Below are 23,926 nucleotides of genomic sequence, written 5' to 3'. Positions count from 1 at the left end.
AACTGAACTGCCTCCAATTGAGGTGCACAAAACTGAATTATACACAACTGAATTAAAGGTAAACCTATTCAGAATTAAGCTTCTGAGACAGCAATTGCACTTGAAAATGGGAGTTACTTTTACAGTAACTTTATAGTTACTGGATTTACTGGCAGGAAGAGAAAGCCACACTGCACCTGGCTTGAACTTCTGAAACATTGAAGCCACGCATCCCCATGCCCCAGGGACACACTTCCTGAAATGAGGCCACGCCCACACCTTAAGGCCACACCCCCTAGTTATATCAATCCCTATGGGCCTAAGTGGGCCATGTTCATTCAAACTACTACAAATAGAAAACTATAGAGTAACTCTTATTATTCCAATAGCATATAATTGGAAAGAAACAGTTTAAAGGACCACTAGAAAACCACATCAAGCATAAAACTCTAAAAACAAAACAAAACAAAAACAATGTGTTTATAAACTGTACATTGAAAGTATTATAATACTGGTAGATGACTTAAAAGTTAGAAAAATGGAATGAGGGGGCTGGAGAAATGACTCAGCGGTCTAGAGCACTGATTGCTCTTCCAGCGGTCCCAAGTTCAATTCCCAGCAACCACATGGTGGTTTACAACCATCTGTAGTGGGATTAGATGCCCTCTGCTGGTGTGTCTGAAGAGAGCAGCCGCGTACTCATATAAATAAAAATAAATAAGAAAATATGGAATTAAATGACACACTTTGGATTTCAAGGCTAAATTTTGTTAAAGTCGTGTCAATTCTCTTAAAATTTGTCTATATATTCTTTTCAATTCCAACTGGTATTGCAATAGCTTCTTGAGAACTTGACTGAATCCAAATTCATAAGAGACTAGCATGGAAAACAATTTTGAACACATGAACATATTTGGAGAATTAATGAATCTTTTTTGAAACTTTAAAAATATATTTTATTTTACATGCATTGCTGTTCGCCAGCATGTATATCTGTGTGAGAGTGTCAAGTCCTCTGGAACCTGAATTATAAACAGTTGCGATCTGCCATGTGGGGGTTGGGAATTGAAAGCAGATCTTCTGGAGATCAGTCAATGATCTTAACCATTGAGCAATCTCTCCAGCCCCAGAATTTATGAACCTTTAAATAGGTGTCAAAGTGTTTCATATAGCCTATATAAACACACTAATTAAAATGGTTTAATATTTGGATGAGTATTTATAATTACGTCAATGAAATAAAATCTAAAACACAGAAATGTATTCATACAAATTGTTCATTCAGCTATCTGTGAAGGCATTCAGATTCACAGGTGAAAAAAGATATACTTGCTTTTAGTAGTGTTCCATAATTGAATTATCTTTATGAAAACAGTACTCCTACCTACTTTATGCAGACTTGTTATCCAGTCCCTGTTTTTTAAAAAGAAACAACAATGTATTCACAAGGAAATAAATTTTCAGACTGAACACAAAATGTATTAGAATTAAAAAAAATTGAAAAAACAATTTTGAACACATGAACATATTGGGAGAATTAATTGGAGAAAAATTGAACTTAATTCATGTAAAATAATTCCAGCAGTGCAAAGCTAATAAAACATATTTCCACATGTATATATGATTCCATATATAATATATTTCTAAGTCTATTAAATGTAAGTAACTGAAAAAATATATCAAAGACTGTGGATTGATGTCTACATGCAGTTGCAGGCACAAGATAAGGCAAGGCAGTGGAAAAGAAATGTAGGATCAGAGTTTTGTAAGGTGGGAGAGATAAGAAATAAGAAGAGAAGATGGAGGAGGAGAAGGATAACCCACCCCTGTGTGGCTTTAATTAGCTACAGGTAGCTATGAATATCTTATAAGGGATGGGTTATGATAGGACAATTTGTCTTATCTAGGTGGGCTGTTTATATCAATATCCATTGGCTCTGAGTTTACTGTGTGGATATTTTGTGGAGTGAGAATTTACTGATATAAATCTACTTGATGAATTGCAAGCTTCTAGAGTTTTGATTTTACTGGGTTGCTGGGAATATGAACAGAGTCTGAAGAAAGAGAGCTGCAAGATAGATGGCCACTGATGGGGCTGGCCATGGAGGTGAAGAGACCACCAGGGACAGAGAGTACCAGGAGGTAGTGTGGCATGGTGCCTGATATCCCACATCATATTTTTATTATTTACCACAACAAAAAACATTAAATAATGATTCACATGTAAATTATAAAAGTAGCCACCAATCATATTACCTGTCACAGTAATCATATGCAACTTTTATTATATATTATTACAAATCAAATTGAAACTGTCCCATATTCACTGGAATGGCTAGAGTAATAGTACTAGGTTTTGAAAAAGTTATGAAGAAATGTGAAAACATTACATAAAACTACTTATTGTTTCTAGGAGTGTTTAGACATAGCTACTCTGTTGCAGTTTGGAAATTTCATTCATAGGTTTGTATACAGAGCACATTAAGCTATATTAAATACATATTTAGTTATACAATAATGTGAATGTCAGACTGATTTATTATAGTTAAATACTGGAGACCACTGAAGTGGGCATCAGAAATGATGAACTATTAAACAAAATATGTTATGTTCAGACATTGGATGCTCATTATAATAAAAATAAGCATGCCAAGGTGATATGTTCATTCTGAGAAATATTGGACTGTACAATTTTTATCTCTATAGAGTACATATCATACAAACAGGATCAATAGAGGCAAGTAGAGCGTTAGTCATGGTACCAAAAGAGTAGTCATAGCAAAAGGGCACAGACAACTTTCTGTGTTGGTGAAAATAGAATATTCTGTGTTGGCGTTAGATTTATGTTGGTATGTGCGTATGTCAAAATATCTGGAACAAAGGTACAATAGATCAGTTGAATTAAACAAAATCAAAATGTAAATTAGCATAAACGTCTACTCAGTTCTTTATTAAAACATTTCAGATTTCAAGATTTTTAACATTAACCAATTAAAAGTTATTAGTAACAATAATATGAATCGGTTGGAATTATTGTGAGAACTTGTATTTAGCACGATACATTCTCATCTGTATCAAGAAAGTCATTATAGTATTACTAAGTATAAAACTGTTAAAAGAAGAGTGATGTTGGTTATCATTGGAAATTTACTAAAAGTATGAGTATCAAATAATCTAAAGACAAAGATAATCAGAATTTAAAGCAGATACTGAGATATTCAGTTAGAGGGATACGCTATTATGAAGTTCCATGGCACAAAATTGGAGATTTCAAAAATTGTACTAAACTAACAGTAGTAATAAAAGTACTGAACAAATGATAGTTATAACTTGTCCAGATGTACACTTATTTTTGACCAAAGTTTATTATTTCTTCTTAGGTATTCTCTCCATAGTGCCAAAATTCTCAGTATAACTCTAATAAGAAATTATGGTTCTTGAAATAGTGATTTCAGATATCCAAAAGAATAGAATGTTATTCATTCACCCGTTAAATACTGTAGGATGATGTCACAGGTGAGGCAGGTACAGGATAGAAGGAGGCCTGTCATTGGAGGAGAAGGAAGGATGGGCGGGAGAGAAGTTTGAAGGAAGAGGAGGAGACTAAGGGAGAGAGGAGGAGACAGAGGAGAGGGAGAGGGTGAGAAGCCATGGCAGCTGATGTTAATATTCTGCTTTATGTATTTACAGGTTGTTATTAATGTTCTCAAAGGATGGATGGTACCAGGCTTTGTATGTTTAAGTGGACAATTATATCTTACCAATTGGATCTAAGATTATTGTGTTGTGTGTTCTTTTATGTGAGGGTTTGAGTGTAGGGATGTGTGTGGCTGGGATGTGTTTCCGCCAAGATATCTAGCAGATATCTGAGGCACCCCTGGTGCGGACCCAGCGGGGTAAAAGACAACACTACTCTTTTTTATTTTTATATTTTTATAACAACAAAATACTATGTATGAAAAAATATTTATGCACTTCTAGTGTGAGTTATTAAACAGTGGCAGCATCCCAACACTGCAACAACTTTGTTTTCTCCTTGTTTACACTGCTATGTATGAGCTTGAATAAGCTTTGTTTTTAGTTAATCATTAGTTCCTCCATGTCTTTGACATAGATAGGAAGAGTGTGTCTCTCACCACTGAACCTGCACTTTATGACACATACCTGGCATTTAGTTGACAAAACCTTGCCTAGTCTATGCATAGTTGGATGAATTGAAACAAGTGTCTCCATGTGAAGTGTTAAAAGTAGTTCAACTCTCATTGATATCTAATTGTTTCCTGCTAATGGGAAACCCAAAGAGTTTGGCCAGTTCCTCTGTTCCAAGGCTTCTGTAGGCATTTTACAGTACGTGTACTTTTCTTCCTCATTCATTTATGAGTTAAACTTGATCTCATTATAGAAATAACACTTTATTTTTACATTTGCCAAAAGTACATTATAAGAGACAACCTCTTTTAAACATTTGAAACTTGAGGACCTGGGGATGAATGTTTTATTATTTACAACGGACAGTCATCTAAGTGATGTTCAAATTAAGAAATTCCATGTTAATGTAACTAATATTTGTTTTGAATGACCATTTCTGAATAATTACATATTGATCAAATTTCTTTGCCAAGGTGGCTGTTAGCACTACTGAATTTAAGATTATATTTATAAAGATGTAAATGTGCTTATTTGCATCAATTAAAACAAAACACATTATTAAAACAGACTTAAAATCCATTAACTCTAGGTACAAATTAATTCATTTTTGTCTGTATAAAAGTTGCATTGTTTTCAATATTCATTCTTCAAATAATTTTTCACTCTCATAATTTAAATATATTTACTCCTCTAAATACCTGTAAAATGCAGGGGAAATAATTGGAGAAAATTAATTGTCTCATTTTAGTATGCTCACAAATATATTTGTGAGGTTATTATGCATTGAAAGTATATTATTACCTAATAAAATACACTTTCATAAAACAAAAACTATTTTGGACTACTTTTACTGTAAATCTTTAATAATAACAATAAATTTAAAAAATACAATTATAATATTCTTTCCGGTATATAAACATATCTGACTAGGAGCATAATTTCGCGATTTATCACCCAAGATTATTGTTTGTTTGCTTTTAATCAGTTCCAAGGGTATCTTTTTATTGTGAGACTTTTTCCCCCTACTAATAAGCTTCTTCAGTGGAGTAAACTAAGATTTCCTGCACATTGCTCACAATACAGTTTAAGCAATTTTAAACCCATAAGCAATAATTATTGTGCCATAGGGAATCAGGAAATAATAGAGTCTGGTGGCTCAGCGCCTTCCCACTTCCCACTCTGGAGTTTCTTACATATAAGAAAAAGATGTTATAAGTTAATTCCTTCTAATTAAGTCACAGTTCATGGTCCTCCAAAGGACTGAGTCTTCACTTTATACAAAATTGCAGATCATAGAGAAAAGGAAGCATGGAAGGTAGTACACTCTAGTGGATCCTAGAAGGTAGCATATTGTACAGCCGACCCAGAAGGGTTGTTACATATTGGAATTGCTGCATAGCTATTAAGAATCTAATATCCCAGTCTTGGATTTAGGTCAAGGTTATTACTGTTGTATGCAGTTTGGTAGAGGATATGCCTGTTAATTCCATCTGTGTTTCTGGAGGAAGCAAGAGACTTCCAATCTACCTGCAGGGTTGTTTCAATGGAACAGCTTTCCTCCAGCTTCCTCTGAAAGGAGAATGCCTCAGAAAGGCATCTTCATCAGTAACTTCCACAAATGCACAGTAGTCAGAGTTTACTGTTTCTCCTTTCACGTTTTTATTGTTACTTGGAGTGATCTCTGGGCGTGTACACATGTATATGCGACACAATTGCCTGTGCTGGCTAGTGGTTGACATTGGGTGTTTTCCTCAATTACATGTCTCATTTTATCTGTTTCATTCATTCATTCATTCATTCATTCATTCATTCATTCATTTTTTTTTAATTTGAGAGAGAGTTTTTTCACTGAACCTTGAACTCACTGTATAGCTAAGCTGGCCGGCAAGTGAACCCTAGGAACCTTCTAACTAAGTACCTTCCAGTACTAAGACACATAGATGCATGCCAACCTGTCTAGCTGCTGATCTGATCTCGGTTTCTGATGCTTGCATGACAAACACCTTACCTACTGAGCCATCTCTTGACTTCTTCTGGTGAATTATTTAATTGTGCTTGACAGAAGGTTGAGGAGCACGGTTTTATTTGGTGAACAAGTTTATGAGAATATGAGAAATTTGGGTAGATGAATGCGCTACGGGTCTTACATCTTCAAAACTTGGGAGGAAAACGCCTTAATTAGTTTATGCCACACATCAAGTTCAGATTCAAAACCGTGCCTTGACTCTTGTTACACTGAGTCAATTATAAAATTGTAGCTTTTTATTTTCTTTTTACATACAAGAGGTTTCTGGTACGTCAGTAGTGAGGAAAAGGCATATGAGGGTCAACTTGCCCTACATTGTGACTGTTCTTTCCTAGTGCTGAATCTAATTCAGTCCTCTCTCTCTCTCTCTCTCTCTCTCTCTCTCTCTCTCTCTCTCTCTCTCTCTCTCTCTCTCTCTTTCCCCCCCCTCTCTCTCTGCTTCACTCTCTCTTTCTGTTTCCCCCTCTCTCAGACCTAAATCAAGCCCACAAACAATACAACAGTCAAGGGCAAAGGGTTGCATGAATAGATAGATAGATAGATAAATAGATAGATAGATAGATAGATAGATAGATAGATAGATAGATAGATAGATAGATAGATAGATATAGATATATAGATACATGTGTGTGTTCAATTTACTTATATATCTCTAGGTATAGATGAACACTTGTGCTCTGCTTCCCTCAGAGGCCAGGAGGGAGATTCCCTGGAGCTGCAGTTACAGAGTCAGGATCTGCACAGCCTAACTGTTGACAACCCAACTAATGCCTGCAGTGTGCCCTCTTACCCACCAAGACAGCTCTCAAAACCAGCAGTTTATATTTTAATACTTCTGCTTCTCAGATGAGTCTTAATTAGATCCAAAATATATCAGAAAGTAGTTGCATGTTCTGCTTATTGACTCCTTTGAGAAAACGTGTCCTTTACTTAGAAAAATGTTTCTCTGTTGCCTGGATTCTATCCTCCTTTTCCAATTAAGTTGGAAGTAGCAGTTGACTTGGGTGTAGACAGATCACCCATATGCCATGCATGTCTAATTCTGTGCATCCCCTAGACAAATTGCTGTCCTCATCTGCTGGTTTTCTTGCTGCAGAGGGATGTGAACAATGGGGCTTTGATTTTCACAAACTCAAGGCAGGAAGCCCTAGGCAAGCATGTAAACGAATGCACAAGACTGTTTCTAGAATTGATCAAATAGCAAATGTGTCAGCACTGTGGATGGATGAAAAAAGTCACATTAGCAGTTACTGTGTTATGCTGCCTGTCGACGTTTCTAGATGCTATTGCCAAACCATGTTTCTCTTTGGCTTTTCTTCTGTATTAGCATACCATACTCCTTCTCCATGTGGTTTGTTTGTTTGTTTGTTTGTTTGTTTGTTGGAAAATGCTACACTACTGACTGTAGGGGAGGTACTTGTAATTCAGTCTTAAACAAAATAGATGTGCCTCTTCTTGAGTGGTCAGACTGGCTGAGGAATGGACACATAACCAATACATTCAATAGTTGAGAACATGAGGCACAGAGATGTTAATGGTATTTTTGTTATTGAGTCTCAACATTCATAATCCTTCACTAGGTTTTCATTTTGTGCTCGGTGAATAATCTAAAAGAATAGGCACATACATTGCATGGCTAATATTTGCGAAAGGATCGCTGATTTTACACCACAATTTATTTGCAATCACAATAACTTCAAACCTGAGACCAAGAGCAGAATAATTCATTTTTACCATATGTATGCTGATCTCTTGACTGTTGGTCACTTTTTTGCTTTGAAACCTGACATTTTTGATATTTTGGTAGGAAAGAATAAATGTCTTTAAATGTTTTTTCCCGTGTGTATACATGGGAATGATGTATGCACATGTGTGTATGTATGAGTATGGCCACGTGCATGAAAATGGCAGTGGAAGATATTTAGTTCTATCACTCTCTGCCTTATTCCCTTGAGGCAGTGTCTCTCATAGAACCAGGAGTTCCTTGTAGGTTGACCAACCAGGCAGCCAGTATGTCTCTATTAACCCAGAGGTTCTCTGATTCTATCCTCTCTTAGTACTGGTTACCAGCATATAGAACCATACCCACCTTTCCCCCCGAGCTCTAGGGGTTTGAACTGAAGTCTTCACGGTTGTGTAGCAAATGTGCTTATCTGCTTATTCATCTCCCTAACCCAAAGCAGGGCTCATAATACTTTTTTGCATGCAGTTTTGTTTGATACATTGCTTAGATAAATTCATCAAAGGAGATTTATGATACAGACTTTAAAGTATATGCATGTACTAGAGACAATAACTTTCTCCTTCCCGTTTTTTTATGAACGCATCAATGTGTAGTTGGAGTCTGTAAAAACTCCAGCTATTATTCATATATCCACGTGCTGAAATAAACTATGTATTGTGACCAACGCCATCAGTTTCTTAAACACTTTTGTAGTGCTTTGAGAATCCCATTAAAGCATCATAAGGTTGTTCAAAATATAGTATCCTGTCACGACATCTCATAGAGATATTAATATTTTATCACACCTAGGTTCCATTTTGTTTGCTATCTCTTCCTTGTGAACAGTTTTACATGGTAAATCACACACTTTGGAGGCTCACTTTCATTTTTATTTCAATGATATTCAGCTCATGGAGGAAAAAAAAACCCAAGACTGTTATGCTCCAACACGTGAAAAAGAAATACAGCTGTAGGTTGCTGAACATTTCAGTTTTTATTTCAAAGACACAAAAGAATACAGAAAAAGTCAATAAAGAACAACTTTGTCAGGGTGGTGCTATACAAGGGGTTACATACAAATTACTGGTGTGAAGACTATGGTTGCAGAATGGAGCCTTAAAATTACAGCTTGAAAAATTGCTTCACCATCCGTTCCTCCTTCACCTTGCCTTCCAGAAGAAGGCAAAAGAAACATGGATATTCAAATCTTCAACTGTCCACTTGGCTGTCAGCATAGTTATTGAACGATAATATGGAGCATAAAAACACAAGAGTAGATATGAAGAACAGAACCTCCCAAATTCCTGTAGGTATTAAGATTGTATTATTGTAAATAAAAGTTCTGCTCTCCATTTGCATCTTGATGGAATCCTGAGAATATCAGTTTAGCACCAGACTGTCCTCTGAAACATTTTTGGACTAAACTAAAGTCAGATCAAGCCTTGGGGCTGAGCTTGCGTAGTAGATGACATTTTTAGGAGCAGAGCACTAAGGTTGTTGAAGTGAATGTCTATTCTGCTAGCCACACTGAAGGAACACAGCCTGCACTGAAATATTCTAAGTGCCATCCGTGTCTGGTAAGACCAGCACACGTGGAAGTGATTCTCAACACTATCAAGACTCTCTTCCTTCAAAAACATCCAAGCATCTAATTTTTCTCATATCGAAAATCTCATCTTTTTTTAAAAAATCCACATCTTTTCTGAAGTGCAAACGAAGGATTTTTTCGAGCTGAAATCCATCCAAAATAGATCGAGCGTAAGGCGAGTACAAGATGGCAGAAGTGTCTGCTTTCTTTCTCTCTGCCTTCACACCGTCTTCTCCTGGAGGCTCTCCTCCCAGGCGAGTGGATTTCTCAAGATATTGGCAGGGATCTTCCTCACTCCTGTGAGCGCGAAAGAAAGATGTGATGTGTGCATATTTCAGAAGCATCCCTCACCTCTCTGCCAGAGCAACAAGTCTGTTCCAGTTTGATTTCTAGCCAAGTAACATGAAGAGCTACATACTAGAACATTCCAAGCTGAGTTAACTGAGTTATCTCATTAAAACCCATCCCTCCACATTATGGAATCTTTAGGGATACAGACCAATTGTTACCTAATAAAAGGTGTTGTCTCTGGTTTTAAGATCGGAGAAAAGAAAGGTTTTGTCTCTGAAAAAAAAAAGATTCCAAAACCTCTCCCTGAAACGGATATCTTTGTTGCTGACATTTGGATGTGTTTAAATGTCCTTCATACTTACTGTGTGTATTACAGAGACTCTTACCATAAATCCCCAAACAAGTACTGGCTAATGACAAAGCACATTTTATAAAGAAGGAAAATATTATACATGCAGGAGAGAACAGGTTTGGGAGTCACACACTCAGACGTGAAATACTGAATTTGTTAGGGAGTCCATACCTTTTTGAGAACAGAAAACTGTTTTTCTTTGTCTATTTACAAATGAGTAAAATGTGTTCCCCCATGGGAGTGATTAAATTATGTGTGTGTGTGTGTGTGTGTGTGTGTGTGTGTGTGTGTGTGTGTGTGTTTGCATATGTGTTTACAAGCTACCATCTCCTTGTTGGTCCATTTTCAATGTGGCTAAAACTAAGTTGTAGAATGTTTCAATATTGAAACCCAGCAAAGTATCTGAATTCAATTTACTTTTCTTGTTAGCTTTTGGTCAAAGAGTTTACCTATTATTATTTTATCAAACAGGCAATAATGCTTACATTAAGGTGTATACTTGTGGTGGAGTAAAGTTTCATGACATTCAAACCAGCACACACTAGGGATTTCATAAAATGCCAGTAGCTCTTATTGAGGCCACAAATACTTGAGCCATAGGCTGTAAAAGATAACAGTAAAAAAAATAATTCTGTTTAGCCCTGAGATCTATTCTCCTGAGCCATTGATGTTACCATATGATTTCCAACACTAACATGTTAGGGGAGAGAAATAACCACTTAATTCAGTGGAAACAAAATCCTTCCTAGCACAGTGAAATAAAATATGTCAATATGAAAAAGTAAGGCGCAAGGAGGTGATGACCCATCTAAGTTGGCCACAGGATATTATCTGTAATTTACAGAGCATGTTAGCTGCTCTCTGGCTATCTATGAGACTGAAATTCTCCCCTGACCTACACTAAGACCTTCTCTCAGCTCCAGGAGCACAAGGGCATCTCTTTAACAGGCACTTGCTCCTGTCTTCGTGTGCTACTCATTAAGGGTAAATATTAGACACAGACTTGGAACTTGAGCTGTACAGGACATTCCTGTCAAAGAACTGAATCTTACGGCTGGCAGGTAGAGCATTGTCCAAGGATGATAGGGCACCGACATGGCTTTGAGAAAGTGTTAATTCTGTTTTTATACTGCAATGACATATCTGTAGAGACAATAAATAGTGTGGCAGAAGAATTCAAATCCTTTGTTTCTAATTAGAAGAACTCTTGACAATAAAGTTAAAATGCCAAGATTTGCTCACAATTTCCTGGTATTGTCATTTTGTTATTTATCAAATTAAAAGTCAAACAAATTTATAAAAAGTTGAGGTTATATTCAAAATCTAACTAGTCCCTGAAATCTACAGTTTGACTGACTAACCAATTTTTAAATGGAGTATCAATTATATTCTACAGTATCTATATTTTATGAAGCATTGTGATGTTTTTCATTTTTTCTTCATCACTCTTGTCACTTATAGTATGTTTTTTTTCTTTTTTCTTTGCCTCTTTTTATTAAAACTAAATCCTTTCCCATATAATATATCTTGATTTCATAATCCATTCCCTCTACTCCTCCCAGTTCTTCCCCACCCGCCCTCCCTCCCTTGGGATTCAGTCCCTTTCTGTCTCTCATCAGTAAAGAACAGGATTCTAAGAGATAACCATGAAGCATAACAAGCACAAGATAATAACATAAAACAAAAACCATCATATCAAAGTTGGGCCATGAAAACCAACTGAAGAAGAGGACCCCAAGATAAGGCACAAGAATCAGAGACATGTTCACTCACATACTCAGGAGTCCTATAAAGACACTAAGCTGAAAGCTATAATCTATATGCAGAGGATCTGCTGGTGCAGACCGATCCAGGACCCGCCTACATTGCCTCAGTCTCTGAGTTCTTATGAGCTTTGCTTGGCTTAAAGGGCCTCCATTTCCCCTGACTCTTCATCTTTTCTACCTCTTCTGTAAGAATCTGTTTAGGCGCATCACATTTAGTGACAACTTAATAAATTTTCACAAACACCTATTACGAATTATTCTTATTTTACCTCAAGATAAAGGAGAACGTTTTGTTTCTCTTTAGATTTTTGTTTCTTTGTTTGCTCGCTTGCTTGTCTGTTATTTTGTATACACAGGTCTTGCTAACTACCACGGAGTGTTTAGAGTTCAGTTTGTAGTCCAGTTGCCTCTAACTGACAATGATTCTCCTGCCTCGTTCTTCCAAGGACTTAGGTTACAGCTGTGTGCCACTATGCCCAATTTCAAGAACTTTTCTGTTCCCCTTTTGAGAGTCTTTTAGAATCTTACTCTAAATTAAAGTAAATTTAATTATTTGACATTTCTTTTGAAACTTTTATAATAAGCTAGGAAACTTTGTTGCAATTAAAACAATTATTATATATATAGTTATTTACTAAAACGAATCTCAATTTTAAAGACAGACACAAATTTGAATTTTGTTACATCATTTTCCAGTTTATAAAATATTATGGTGTGCCTATATCTATATTTCTGTGCATGGGTGTTTTGCCTGTATGTAAGTCTATGTACCTAGTGCCTAAGGAGGTCATTAGAAATTGTCTGATGTCCCGGGACTAGTAATAGAGACAGATGTAAGCCATCGGGTTGGTGCTGAGATTTGAACCCAAGTCCTCTGGCAGACCAGCCAGTGTTCTTAACCACTAAATCCTGAGCCATTCCTCCAGGTCTAATAGTTGTGCTTGTGTGTTTTGCAAAATCAGAGTATACACACCATTAGCTGCAGCTAAAACTCCCACTCTAAAGACATAGCAAGGAACTTTCTATAAGGAGGAAAACTCTCTGTCAGGAACTATTCCATGCAATACAAGAAAGAAACATTTAAAATTTGTTTAGGTGATTTCTAGTCACTTAACTCATGAAACTCTTATCTTTTATATTATACTATACAGTAATTACATTGCCTTGCAACTTGGTGTTGGTTACCTCAATGAATGAAAATATTTATGAATTATAAAGTATTAAGCCCACAAAGCAATTTTAGTAGAGCTTACCTTCATAAGGGTGCATTAATAGTTGAGATAACATGGTATGGTCAGGGAAATGGAACGAATTAGTTGATTGAACAAATTTAACCAAATACTCCCTTAATTGTTCTTCATGGCACGCAGATTTAAGTTTATGGGCCTCAGCAACCTTACAATTTTGCTTGCAACATAGACCCTAACCGTGAAGAGTAGTTTTATAATAAACAATACGAATAAGCAATGCTATGCTGAAGCATATCTTGATCATCAATCCAACCTTTTCTACACACTACGATTTTGAGTGGCAGCCTGAGTAGAGTTGTTAATTAAGTGTGGGAATTTAGCCAAATCACATTTGCCTCTTGTGACACTCTCCTATTTCTCATTCCTTCTTCTATTGGTCAAATCAATGCTTAATTTTCTTGTCTGTATAAGGAGATGTGGATTTGACATATTTTAGGATGAAAAAAAAAAACTTGCAATGTTGTAAAATAGTCGAGGATTTTTTTTACACGTTTTATACAGGCAACCCAGCTGCTGTCAGTTGATACATTCAACAGCCATGTTATTTCTAGAAGTCAGGCCATCACAGCTTTCCTCTCCATCTAGTTGGTTTTAAATTCTTGCAGCCCCCTTTTCTCCAAGTTCCCTGAGCCTCGGATGGTAGGAAGTTACTCTAGATGACTCACCCACAGCTGGGCACTCAGAATTATTTATAGTTGGCACTTAGACCACTCTTGAGCCTTGTATTAACCACTCCCCTGTGCAAAAAGAAGCCTCTCTGTCCAAGGATAGCAGCACTAATCTAAGGTTTTAAACATGAGTATCTAGAATGCGCTTTGACAGTTAAAGCCATTTTGCAAACAACAGTAGAGTTTGTCTCCTCTACCCAGAGACTATGGTCTATTCATTCATGGGCTCTTAACCATGTTTATAGAACCAGGAGTGAAATCTCCCCTGTAGAACAAGTCTAATATTCAATCACAGATTGAATGATTGCCCCTTAACAATCATGTCACAATCATACTAGTGGGCACAGCTTGCCATCAGGGCAAAGTTGTAGCATGAAGGATGCAGCACTGGGTAAATCTATTAATGCCTTTTTTCCCAAATAACCTGCATAGCAACTTCTGGGATTATGTAAACTAGCCAGGAGGGAGAGAATTTCTTTCTTTTTTTTATTTTATTAACTTGAGTATTTCTTATTTACACTTCGAGTGTTATTCCCTTTCCCGGTTTCCGGGCAAACATCCCCCTAATCCCTCTCCCTCCCCTTCTTTATGGTTGTTCCCCTCCCCATCCTCCCCCCATTGCCGCCCTCCCCCCAACAATCACGTTCATTGGGGGTTCAGTCTTAGCAGGACCCAGGGCTTCCCCTTCCACTGGTGCTCTTACTAGGATATTCATTGCTACCTATGAGGTCAGAGTCCAGGGTCAGTCCATGTATAGTCTTTAGGTAGTGGCTTAGTCCCTGGAAGCTCTGGTTGCTTGGCATTGTTGTTCATAAGGGGTCTCGAGCTCCTTCAAGCTCTTCCAGTTCTTTCTCTGATTCCTTCAACGGGGGTCCCGTTCTCAGTTCAGTGGTTTGCTGCTGGCATTCGCCTCTGTATTTGCTGTATTCTGGCTGTGGGGAGAGAATTTCTTCACAAGATCAACACAGTCAAAAATTCCACAATGAACAGAGGGATTTGTGGAACAATTGGTTGACATGGATTACAGCTATGGGTAGGAGAGTAGTGTTTCTTTTTTTATTTTATTTTTTAATGGTTCTTTTATTTATTTACATTTTAAATGTTATCCCCCTTCCCAGTTTCCCATCCACAAACCCCCATCCCCTCCTCCTCCCCCTGCGTCTATGACGGTGCTCCCCACCCACCCACCCACCCACCCACTACCGCCTCTGTGGCCTAGCGTTCTCCTATCCTGGGTCATTAAGCCTTGATAGGACCAAGAGGCTTCTCTCCCAGTGATGCCAGGTAAGGCAGTCCTCTGCTACATATCCAGCTGGAGTCATGGGGGATCTGGTTGGTTGTTATTGTTGTTCTGCCTATGAGGTTGCAAACCCCTTAAGCTCCCACAGTCCTTGCCCTAACTTCCCCACTGGAGTCCCAGTGCTCAGTCCAATGTTTGACTGTATATATCTGCATCTGTATTGGTCCGGCTCTGGTAGAGTCTCTCAGGGGACAGCTATACTGGGCTTCTGTCATTAAGCACTTCTTGGCATCAGCAATAGTGTCTGGGTTTGCTGTCCTAAGATGAGATGGATCCCTAGGTGGGGCTGTGTCTGAATTGCCTTTCCTTCAGTGTCTACTCCACTCTTCATCCCTGCATTTCCTTTAGACAGGAGGAATTGTGGATTAATATTTTTGAGGTGGGTGGGTGGCCCCATTCCTCAACTGGGGGCCATGCTTATCCACTTTGGAGATGTGGCTAATAATCAAGTCCCAGTGGATGGCCAGATACTCTTGTAGAATGGATATCACTAATTAGACTCCAGGGGTTATTTTTTGTTCTTCCTTTCTCCTCACCTCCTAGCATTACTATTTTTCCAGTACAGTTTATTCTTCTTTGTACTCTGTGGATGGATTTATTGGTTCGGTTTGATATTATTTTAAGTACATTTTAGAGATCTCAGTTAGTGCACACAATTTCCTTTGATATATTTTTACCATGAAAACATTTTTTCCTTCAGTTCTGACTGATAGCTTTGTTGGGTATAGTATTCTGGCTTGGTAGTTGTTATCTTTCAGAATGAGAGACCCTAGAGAAAGGTGGGAAAAAGTATTGATAAATATGATCAATGTATTTTGTAGGTATATGTAAATATCAAGGAGTAAAAATTACAATTATTAAAAATGATAAAATGATGAGTCAGGCAAATCTGAATTGAAGATGTATTCTCAGTGTGTGAGGCATTTTGATTTGGCTCAAGTAACCTTTTTCCTTATAAATTAATAAAATAAATAAGGGATCCTTTGTCAGACAAAGATCTAAATCTATATTGTATAATATTTTAAGCCTACTGTGTGTATCTAATATCTACTATTAAAAAATTCTCATGGGTTGAGAGATGGCTCAGCAATGTAGAATTTCTGTTCTTTCAGGGGATCTGAGTTTGGTATTCCACAACTCTGTCAGGCAATTCAAATAGGTACCTGTATGCATAAACACACACACACACACACACACACACACACACACACACACACACACACACACACACACACGGCCCAAACACACATACATGTAAATAAAATAAAATTACTCTTAAAAGTTCAATTAAAATAATCATTTAAAATACTGTTGAATTCTCTAATTTTCAAAAACCTCTTTACTGTCTGTCCATTAAACAAATGTTTTTATGAATGAGGAATCTGAAATATAGTATATATTAATAGACACATACTTCATGACAATAGTGAGAGACATTAAGGGAAATGTTAACCACCATATCTGAATATGAACATGGAAAATGTGTTACTTAATAGAAATACAGTAACCTTCACAAACTCACAATAGAAAAATAAGAATCAGGATAAGATTTGGGAGAAAATAAAAAGAGAAGGAGAAGAAAGTTGGATGTTCACTTTATTGTAAACATTAAATAAAAATATGTAAGGAACAATGCCAAGCAACCAGAGCTTCCAGGGACTAAGCCACTACCTGAAGACTATACATGGACTGACCCTGGACTCTGACCTCATAGGTAGCAATGAATATCCTAGTAAGAGCACCAGTGGAAGGGGAAGCCCTGGGTCCTGCTAAGACTGAACCCCCAGTGAACTAGACTGTGGGGGAGGGTGGCAATGGGGGGGGTGGGGAGGAACACCCATAAGGAAGGGAGGGGGAGGAGATGTTTGCCCGGAAACCGTGAAAGGGAATAACACTCGAAATGTATATAAGAAATATTCAAGTTAATAAAAAAAAATTAAAAAAAAGAAAATGAATGTTAAAAAAAAAGAATCAAAAAAATATGTAAGGAACAGAAAATTAATCACATTCAGCTGAAAGTTTAAATACCACTCCAGAACACAGCACTGTTTTTGGTAGTCCATCCTGTATGAAGGGCTACTTCCACGTTAGTCACAGGAAGGCCATTCATGGCCTAGCTGTCTACTCCATTGTCAAGGGAAGAACAAGACATTGGAATGGGATTGTCCTTGAATATAAAGTTCCAGCTGGGTGTGGAGTGAGGGTGTCTTACATATTATCAGAAGTAATGAAAAGAGTGAAGGGAATACAGAAGCCAGTGGCTTCGACAAGCAGATCAACTTCTCTGTGACCTGGGTTTAGTTAGGACAGAAAATAGACTATAGTCTGGCATATGGTGTCGCCTTGTATCAGTCAGGCAGCCTGTACTAATGCAAAGTGCCTGTACCACTGGGATTTTTCAGAAGCTGTTCTTTTAATGCAGGGTTTCTCTGGAATATCCTGGGTTTCTAACAACTTGTTTACACACACACACACACACACACACACACACACACACACACACACAAAAAAACACACTTGGTTTCATGGCTGTTTGTCACATTTGTTCTTTCTTACAGGATTGCAATCTCTCTTCCAATCAAATCTTAGTTCCTTGGGCCTTTCTTTGAGTTATACCTACAGAAAAGACTGTGATGTTTGATTTCCTTAAATTTGGCTTATTCTGCTTAATATTATAATTTGTAGTCAATTAATTTTCCTACAAGTGTGAAAATTTCCTTCTCCAAAGCTAAATAAAATTTCTTGTTGTGTATTCTATATTTTCCTTTTTGAGAGAAAAGTGGTTTATATTTATTCATATGCATGAGTGTGGCACATATTCTTCAATTATTCACGTATTGATGGAAATATCAGTGGATTGCATAACTTAGATATTATGAATGAAATCAGAAATGGTAATGGACATGGGGTGAGAAATATGTACAATATAGATTTACCTATATATTACATAGGCATGTACACCTACATAAGAGATATTGTACAGTACCTTCCAGAAAAATAGTTGAATTCTAAAGTACTTAAAACAAAGACTCCAGTGGAACACAGTTCAGGCCAGAAGGAACATTCTCTTTGATTTTGTGAATAACCCTGCATCCTACCTACATATATATGTTGATGAGCATATGCACATATTTATTTCATTTTGCTTAGCTTTTGTTATTGTAAAGCTCTGTTGAGCACAACCAAAAAAAATGCAAATTCCTATATCGGATTCTCTGAGTCATTTTCACCTTTTCTGTCCTAGATACAAAGAGTACAAAAATACATGGCTATTCATTGGTGTGAAAGAAACTTATCAGGCCTGACCAAGTATGGAAAGATTTGCTATCTTTATTTAGGATCAAAGAGTGGTTTTATAATATTATATTTATAGATTTTTATAATGCTGAGGAATATAGAAGTCTTTTTTCTTGTTTTATGTTTATCTTTTATTAGTAAAAGTAGATTTTGCATGTAATATATTGATTACAGTTTCTCTTCCTCCAACTCTTACCAGAAACTCAGTACTTTCCAACCCATCCAAATCCAAACTAGTTTCTCTGTGTCTTTGTGTCTTTGTGTCTCTGTGACTCTGTGTCTCTGTGTCTCTGTCTGTCTGTCTATCTTTTTCATGAGAATACAAGGAGGACAACATAATGATGATTAAAGGGATGATGATGAAATATAAACTAACAGCAGAGAAAGACAAAGAAGAAGCACAGGAAACATATAGATGGAGAGACATGTGTTCACACACAGAAATCTTATATAAAAAATACAAAACCAGAAATCATAGTATATACTCAAAACAAACAAACAAACAAACAAACCTATCAGGTTGAAAAAGGAAGGCTGCTATGAACATAGCGGAGCATGTGTCCTTATGGTATAGCAGAGCATCATTTGGGTATATGTCCAAGAGTGATACAGCTGGGTCTCCAGGTAGAACTATTTCCAATTTTCTGAGAAATCACAAGATTGATTTCCAGGGTAGTTGTACCAGTTTGCAATCCCACGAGCAATGGAGGATGTTCTTCTTTCTCCACATCTCTGACAGCATGTGCTATCCCTTGATGTTTTTATCTTAGCCATTCTGTTCGGTGTTAGGTGGAATCTCGGGGTCATTTTAATTTGCATTTCCCTGATGACTAAGGGTGTTCAACATTTCTTTAAGTGCTTCTCAGCCATTTGAGATTCTTCTGTTGAGAGTTCTTGTTTAGCTCTGTGCCCCAATTTTAATTGTTTTTTTTTTTTGGGGGGGGGGGTCTTGGAGGTTGACTTTTGAGTTCTTTATATATTTTGGATATTGGCCCTGTATTGGATGTAGGATTAGTGAAGACTTTTTCCCAATCTATAGGTTGCCATTTTGTCTTTTGCCTTACAGAAGCTTTTCTGTTTCATTAGGTCCCATTTATCAATTGTTGATCTTAGAATCTAAGCCATTGCTGTTCTGTTCTGGAAATTTTCCTCTGTGCTAATGTGTTCAAGGTACTTTCCGACTTTGTTTTCTATTAGATTCAGTGTATCTGGCTTTATGCTTTATGCTTTATGTTGAGGTCCTGGATCCGCTTGGATTTGAGCTTTGAACAGGTGATAAATATGGATTTATTTTCATTCTTCTATATGCAGACCACCAATTAGACCAGCACCATTTATTGAAGATGTTTTCTTTTTTTCCACTGTAAGTTTTTGGCTTCTTTGTCAAGGATCAAGTGTCCATAAGTGTATGGGCTTATTTTTGGGTCTTCAATTTTTCCATTTATCTACATGTGTGTCTCTGTACCAAAACCATGCCGCCTTTTCACTATTGCTTTGTAGTATAGCTTGACGTCAGAGTGATTCCCCCAGAAGATTTTTTTGTTGTTGAGAACTGTTTTGGCTATCCTAGGTTTCTTGTTTTTTCATTTGAAATTGAATATTGTTCTTCCAATGTTTGTGAAGAATTGTTTTGGAATTTTGATGGGGATTGCATTGAATATGTAGATTGCTTTTGATTCATTGGTCATTTTCACTATGTTAATCCTACCAATCCATGAACCTGGGAGATCTTTCCAACTTTTGAGGTCTTCTTCAATTTCTCTCTTCAGAATTTGAAGTTCTTGTCATAAAGATCTTCCACTTCCTTGACAAGAGTTGCACTAAGCTATTGTATATTATTTGTGGCTATTGTGAAGGGCATAGTTTCCCTAATTTCTTTCATAGCCTGTTTATCATTTGTGTAAATGAAGGCTATTGATTTATTTGAGTTAATTTTATATTCTCAAACTTTGCTAAAATAGTTTATTAGCTAGCTATAGGAGTTCTTTGGTGGAATCTTGGGAGTTGCTTGTGTATACTATCATATCACGCACAAATAGTGATACCTTGACTTTTTCTGGAATGTGAATAATAAAATAATTAATTTTTTAAAAATGGACATGCATAATGTCACAAAGAATTTCTCAAAGTATCATTGAGCTCATTTTGTGTTAGATTCTTTTTCAGATCAAAGAGACATTCATTTGAGGAAAAAGAGGAACAATAGGAGGCATACTTTATTAAACATACCAAATTAAAAATCAGATTATTAAATTTGCACATTTTGTGTATCAGGCTTCATTTTATTAATGAAAATCTAAGTTTCTTAATAAAATAAAGAGTAGTTTTAGCTTTTCTATGTAAGTGAGCAAAATTATGCCTTTATTTATATACTATCAAAAGAATCTCAGAATATAGAGCTTCTCTTATAGTACAAGCAGAGAATTCCTTGGTTACTTCTCTGCTCTATACAGAGATTCTGGAAGGTACTGTACAAAAGCCTTTATATAAGTTTACATTTCCATGAAGCATATACAATTCAGTTCATAAGCAAGCATGTCTGGTCATTTGTCTTCTCCATTAATCCTCATCCATTTTAACCATTATCTCCACGCAACTGAAAGTCATATTGTTTAAAACTTGATGAATTTGTCCTATCATTGCTTCAGACATATTCTTTTCTTTACATGTTTTCCACATTAACATTCTATATTAATGCTATTGTCAGTAACCAAGCCTGAGAATTGAAATCATATTCAGTAATTTTTACTATTGTTGTTGTTGTTGTTTTTTTTAATCAACTATTTCTATTTGCCTCCCCCATCCACATGACTCATTCTCTTTCCCAAGGGTTAGGTAGGCAAGATAATTCTATTTCACTGTTATGAGGCACCCCATTTTAACACAGTGTTAAGTGGTATTTCCAAAGAGCTGGTGCCATAGGACTCAGTCTTATTTTTTTCCTTAAAGATATTAGGAAGAGACAGCCATATTTCCAAACGAAAACTGCTGAACTAGAAGAACAGGAATGTGGCCCTGTTGTTGGTCACTTTCCATCATTTGATAGAAGTCTACAGAGAGCAGAGGCAGCAGAGTAAATCAGTGATGAACTGCAGACATCCAGAAACAGTTTTGAATGCCAAGTTCTATCCTTTCCAAGGCTGGCAAATTTCTCTGGGCTTTTCGGTTCTTAGAACAAATAAATTTCTCTTAGTGCCTTTGGACTGAGTTGAGTTGATTAGAGTGGAAAGAACTGAGAGTTACTATGCAGTAAATGAGAAGTTGTTAACTCAATATTTTGGCTTCTGTAACCTTAAATAAGCCTCTCTTTTTCACTTATTCAATACATTTTCTCACACACTCACACAGCTCTCTCTCTCTCTGTGTGTGTGTATGTGCGTGTGTGTGTAATTGTGTACATGAGATTATGTAAGTATGGCATGTTCAAATATGTGTGAGTGTATATGTAAGTGCAAATGTGTGAATGGAATTTCTTTGTAATTTTGTGATTTTTATCTCTGTGAATGTTTTGACTGCATCTACACATTTGCACTGTGTGCATGCTTGGTACTTACGAAGGCTAGAAGATGGCATAAGGTCTCCTAGACTTGGAATTACAGATGTTTACAAGCTGCAATATGGCTACTCTGGAAGAGCAGCCAGTGCTCTTAGCCATTGAGGTATCTCTACAGCTCTGCTTTTTAATATTTAATAACATTTGAAGTTAGAAAATGTTCATATAAGAAACTCAGAGAATTTAGACACACCCTGAAACATATTCTCATTGGTGTAGATCCTCTTATTTTCTTTATGACCGTGAACAATCTGAAAAGCAATGGCCAAGTATTTCTGAAGAATGTCCATTGCTTGGAAGTCATCTGTTTTGTTTGTTTTCATTAGAATGTAATTGCTAATTTGGAGAAAGAAGACACAGTTCACAATCAGTATTTTTCAGAATCTATCATATCAATGTTGCCAGAAAGCCTTGGCAACCACTGATTCCTTTAGCATCTCAGTAGCTTTGCTTTTCACAGTACATATGTGAACGAAATAACCCAGTATATAACCTTTTTAAAAAAAACTTTTTTTAAAGAGCATCACAAAGCCAACAGGAAAGCAGAGAAACTTTTTCATGTGCTTTCCTTCCTACATGCTTAGCTTTCTCATATTTAAGAGCAGAATAGTAAGTTAAATCACTCAACTGATAAGCAACTATTAACCACATCATAATCAGCTGGGTTTGATTATTTATATTATGATAACTATTGTTCTTGGACATTCCACAACTTCAGAAAAATACAATGTCATGAGCAGTGAAGTAATGTCAAATAGCTTTTTACTATCTTGATAATTTTCTATGGTCTGCATATAAATGTGTTCTTCATGTTTTAACCTGTGATAAACACTATTTCTCACTGTCTCCATAACTTTGCATTGTTGGAATATCATACATTTGAAGCAGTCAAGATTGTGATGGCTCTATAAAGGCTTGTTTTACCTAGTGACATCAATAGATGGTTCCTCCATGCCTTCCCATGACTTGCCAGTCCATTTATTTTCAGGGATGAATGTTGTGTTACCTAGATCTTAAGCATACAGTTATGTTTTATCCATTCACCTACTGAAGAGAACCTTAGTTGCCTCTGTACTTTGGATATCATTGGGAAAGCTACTAAGGCCATCCTTCTGCAGGTTTTATTGTGAACATAAATTTTCAATGCCTCTGGATAAATATCAAGGCACATGATCATTGACATGAGTGAACAGGGTGTCTATGGATTTATAAGAAATACAAGACTAGGCTGCAATTTCCCACTGGTGAGGGGCACTACCTTGCTTACTCCTCAGAATTCAGAGTTTCCAGCATTATGAGTTTGGTCTGTCTTCCTGGGCATGCAGTAACACTCATTACTGACTTCTGGTGCATCTCTTGATGACACACAATACCACATTTTGGCTTGAACACATGACTGTTTAAAATGTGCACACATATGTATGCAATGCCACCCAATGCACTCAGGGGTTATGAAGTTGAAGAGAACAAGCAGGAGTATAGAAAAGCAAGAAGGAAATGATAAAATTATATTACAATCTCAAAAAGTGAAAGAAGTCTTTGTTAAAATAAGAAGGGGAACATCAATGATGTTTGAGATAATTTAGTTGTCTATATCAGTAGGCCGGCATTTAAATTCACTATACTGTCTGTTCTTAATATAATTACTTGTGTAGCTTTACCATAGTGCTTGCCTTTTACTTTATAGTAGATGCATAAATAAGTTTGTACATTTGATGGGTTAAGTACTTCTGTGTTCTTCAAGAATCTTTTTGCCTTATTATGAATCTTTTGCTAATTTTTTAGGATCAGCTTGATGACTTGTACAAGAGAAAATGTTTCAGTTGGTAAGATATCAGTGTATAGATCTATTTGGAAAGTCCTACTAGTCATATTCCCAAATTTTAAAATGTATAAAATTGATACACTTCTCCATTATTTTGTGTTCTATTTAATTTCTCATGTAAATATTTTAATGTGAAAATTTCTCAAGGTATTTGTCCCC

This window comes from Rattus rattus, chromosome 9 (genome assembly GCF_011064425.1).
Source record: "Rattus rattus isolate New Zealand chromosome 9, Rrattus_CSIRO_v1, whole genome shotgun sequence".
Taxonomy (NCBI): Eukaryota; Metazoa; Chordata; class Mammalia; order Rodentia; family Muridae; genus Rattus; species Rattus rattus.
Note: the sequence above shows the minus strand (reverse complement) of the source record.